Raw genomic sequence first — 5,000 nt, 5'->3', positions numbered from 1 at the left:
CATTAAATATTAGGGAAAAAGGAAATACAAAAAAAACAAAAATAAACAAAATGAAACTAAAATTTATGGGAAAAGATAAAGAGGAATAGGGATCTAGATGGGAAAGGGCTTTCCATAGGCTCTCTACTTCTTCTTGACGTGGGGTACGTGATGGTTCCTTGCCTTCCAGGTGATGTAGAGATAAGCAGCCAGAAGAGTAAAAGCTAGGGAGATTTCCTACTGGCCCAAAATGGCCACGTATCAAATCTTCGTTTGACGAACTGCAGCCCATCTGACGCATAGTTCCTTCCAACCAGCTCCAAACGGTGAGTCGTTCAGGACACTGGTACATCAGATGCTCATCGGTTTCCGGGTCTTGATTGCAGATTAGGGCATGTTGCGTGCCCTTGGTGGGGTCCAACCGATGGCATCTGGTCCTGGTAGGGAGAAGTCGCTGGTTGAACAGGAACATGGTCTCTCTGATGTTAGTTGGAAGGGCTGCAGTCTCCTTCCAGATTCGTGGCCAATCCAGATTAGGCCTCAGGATCTCCAGCTTTCCCATTGTCGTTACCTCCAGGATCCAATGGTTATATGTTTTCCGATGTACCATTGGATTCCCCTGCACCAGAATGGAAGATGCGAAAAGTTGCTTGATTTGATGCAGGGGTTCCTGAAGGTAATATGGTCTCTTCATGACTGCTACAGGTGTGGTGTTGTCCTTGTAGAGTGGCAATAAGGTTCGGAGAGGAAAGGACATCCAATACCGAAGTAGAGAGCTTTCTGGGCTGTTGGGGCCTATCAGGACTTTGTACAAGGGGCACAAGAAAAGGGAACGGTAAAAAGGTGTGTGTTGACCATTCCCAGACCCCCTTCTTTGACAGTACGGAAAATTACGGTTTTTCTTCGGCCTTTCTACTTTTCCCCATCCATAGAAATTTCATGACAGCCTTCGAAATCTGGTCAGCCATTTTTTGATTACAAGGTAATACCTGTGCAAAGTACACAGTAGTTCCGGAGAGAGCCTTCGACTTGAGGAAAATCACCCCTCTGGTAAATATTAAACCGTCGACTGGCATTCTCTCGCAGAATACCATTTAAAGAGCTAAATGCATCATTCCAAACCCTACTAGCTGTCTCTTACTATGGAATGGGAAAATTTAATTCCTAACAGGGACAATGTTGGCGCTGACACAAGCCACTCAAGAGGCCAAATTGATCTAGAGCTCCAAGTCCCGAGTCCCAGGGCTTTTGTTTTCCTCCTTATTCATCCTTGCCTTTGTCCACTGACAGAACATATCAAGGATTTGTCCTGCCCTGGTAAAATCTTCGTCACAAGAAACGAAAATGGTGACGTCATCAACAAAGGCGGTCTGACAGTGAGTTTTTCATTAAACAATGATATACCCTTGAGAGCTTGAGATAATCGCACAAGTAATGGCTCAATGTATAGAACGAAGAGATGGACAGATAGGGGGCATCCCTGGCGAATCGACTGAATATCATAAATCACCCCAGCCACCTCCGATCCGTTGAGGATTGACATTCCTGTTACAGAATACATAATCTGTAACCAACGGACGAAAGTGGTGGGGTAACCCATGACATCCAGAATCCTCCAGAGGACTTCCCTGTTAACCAGGTCGTAGGCCTTTTCAAAGTCAACTCCAACAATGGCAGCGCCCATACCCCGAATCAAAGAGTTGGAAGAGTCATGGCATCCCCGGTCATCAACAAATTGAATGACATCTCTGTAAAGACTTAAATTATCAAAAATCAATCTACCAGGTACCCCACCTTTTGATGAGGCCCTATGGTAGAAGATAGTGTCTGCCTCAATCGTCTCGCTAAGACAGATGCCATGACTTTGTAGTCACAATTCAAAAAGAGAAATTGGCCGAAAATTAGAAATTCCACAAAGTCCCGAAGACTTAGGAATTAGCCTGATCGCCGCTTGGCCCTGCGAAGACGTCAGAGTTCCCTTTCCAGGATATGATTAAACATATCCAAGAAGTGGGGTGCGATCACGTCCCAAAATTCTACGTAAAACTCGTAAGGAATGCCATCGGTGCCAGGGGACTTGTTTGACTTCATTGCTATTAGAGCAGCTCTAATCTCAAGAAGGGAAATTGGTGCTGTTAGGTTTGGGGTTGGCTTAAAGCAATCTCTTACTCCTTCAAGGAACTCAGACCCTGCCAGTATGTCAGGAGAAGGTTGAGTCCTAAAAATTTTTTAAAATGAGCAACAATTTCTGCTGAAATTTCCCTTTGGTCGATAAGCAAGTGCCATTGGGGGGGCAATGATCTTATCAATGCAACATTTTCGATAATTATTCCTGGGCACGATTTATGTGAAAAATACTTGCTTCCTCTACATCTGGCCCTTCGAAGCAGCGGGAACGAATCCCATACCCTTTGAGTGTGCTCTCCTCCCAAGACTTTGAGAATTTTCTCAACTGTTGAAAGGCAACCCAATCAAAGGTATCTGCTTCGGCCATTTCCTGTATGCAAGATTGATAGAAAAACTTAGTTTCTCTTATCAGCCTTGCTCTTTGCCTGGAATAATCCACCGAAATACGCTTGATACCCGGTTTCAGGACACTCTCCCACCAATTTGCTACATTACTTTCCCTAAGAGGATGATTAGCAGATTCCTGAATGAAATTGGTTACGTATTTCTGAAAACCTTCCTTCTGACAATATTGAAGTATTTAGTTTCCACAATCCGGCAGGTGGTCTGCTACGATTTGGGAGATCAAGATTGCAAGTAAGTGTGGATTGTACCGACTGATGGTCACTAATCGATAAAGGCTGCAAAACAAATATTTAAAAATTTATCCGCAAACGATCGACTAGCATAAATCCTATCAAGCCTAGAAGAACCGTCGTGGTAATGGAAAGTGTGGCCCGGATCACTATGATTTAGCTTTTTCCAGATGTCTACCAGATCAAGACCAGTAACCATCTCCTTCAAAGCACAGCTAACAACACTACTTGGGACAGGGAGGGATTGGATATTTGCCCTATCTTGGATGTCGTCAACACAATTAAAATCGCCCATCAACACGAAGGGCAGTCGAGTGGTAACCGAGTAGGCAGGAACGGTTTGACGAAGAAAATTGTTTCTCTCATTCTTTACCTGCTCCCTGACGGGGCATAGATATTAATAAACGTAAAACATTTTACGTCAATGGAGATAAGCCTTCCGTCAGGTGTTCAAGAAGCAGTCGAGAATACCCCAGACCATGTCTAATTAGAATGGCTGTTCCTTTTTGTTGGGACCGACATTTGCTAGCGAGTGGTAACTAGCTTTCAATAATTGGGCAAGAGTGAAAGGCTACCTCTTGAAGTCCTACGATATCTAAATTACCGTCCCTGCAGAAATTTAAAAGAATTTGACGTCGCTTGACTGATCGAATACCTCCAATGTTGATAGAAGCGATTTTTAATTGTGAGAAGTCATGTGTTAGGGTTTTTTGAGTACGGGAATGCCTGAAGTGGGTTTCGAATTTTTGGGGCGTCAGGGTAGGTTTAAATCGTTTACTTCGTGGTACCGTGGGAATTTTGAGGGGGTCCTTAGTTTTGTCTGAATCAGTGGTATCAATTTCCCCATGTCGGGTTCCATTGATTCCATGATAATTGTCACTGTTTCCTGGTCTTCTGTCTCTGTGTGAGGTGCTGCTATTTTGGATTTTCGTAATTGGTTCCAAAGGGTTGTCTTCTTGAGGTACAGATGTGGAGTGGTAGCGGTGTCATATCCCATGGTTTCAGTTTCCAAATTATTAGTACTTCCTCCTGAGAGTGAATCTTGATTCACTCCCCCAGAGGTACCTGGGAAACCATGGAATTTGCTACCACGGGAATTACTACGGGTGTCTGTTTAATAGTCTCTGTCTTTTTAGTCTTTTTGGGCAACAGGTTTTTGGACAATGGTGGGTTCCTGGTTTCGTTTTAACGCTGGGCAGTCGTAGCTAAAGTGTGTGTCTCTTCGTCGCAAAGTCTGCAAGTGGGCTTTTGTCCGTCATACTTTACCATGGCACGATAACTGCCAATGGTAATGTATGAGGGAATGTTTTTCGTCACCGTCATTCTTACAATCATCCAAGTTACTAGGACAGGGTATAAAACTTCATCCTCTGCCACCCGATAGCGCTCCCACCGAGCTTCAATTACATTTCCAAATTCCTTAAGACGTGTCTGAACTACTCCCAAGTCTAGGTTCTGTGGAATCCCAAAATTAAAACAAATTTCTCTTGGACATTGCTATCCTTGATCACTACACTAACTTCTTTCCCTCCAATTCGGTCCTGACGATACCACTGTGTTGGGACAAAAAACTTGAGGTATATGCCTCTGACGTAAACGTAATTCTAGCGACCTGGTTTCTTGTATCTAGCACAGCAACCAGGCCTAAGAGATCCTGAGCATCAACCTTCAAACTACGCACAAAACCAAGGAACCGTACGCATACTCAATTCCGGGAATTGAACCCCAAAATCAATATCTACACTATTGAGCCACTTGGCAGCCATTGTCCCCTAGACAATGTAAACAAACTGCCAAAAAGGGGAGGGGAAGGACCCCACACACGTAAACAAACACGACAAATAAAAAAATTGGCAACAAAACACTACAAAAACAGCTAAACTATACAAAATAAACACTCAAAACACGAATATAACAACAAAAAGTAATAAAAAATAACAAAAACTACAAAATGATGGAAAAACGGGAGAACACAAAAGACGTCTGCATCCGACGCAGCTTAACTTCTGGGAGCTGACGAGACCAGGTTTTTTCTGCGTGGTATGGCCGTTGACATTTTAATACGAGACTGAATTTGAATACACTCACGGAATGATTTTCCAACATTGAAACCTAAACAAGGACGATTGATTTCTATAATAAGATATGGACTGGTAACCATCGTGTTCGTTGAGCCACCATTATTCTATGAGATAGAAATTCACATTCCTCGGTAAAGTCACTGATGGTTAAATATGCAACTGGAACGTAAGCATACTG

This window comes from Daphnia magna, unplaced genomic scaffold, assembly GCF_020631705.1.
Source record: "Daphnia magna isolate NIES unplaced genomic scaffold, ASM2063170v1.1 Dm_contigs163, whole genome shotgun sequence".
Lineage (NCBI taxonomy): Eukaryota > Metazoa > Arthropoda > Branchiopoda > Diplostraca > Daphniidae > Daphnia > Daphnia magna.
Note: the sequence above shows the minus strand (reverse complement) of the source record.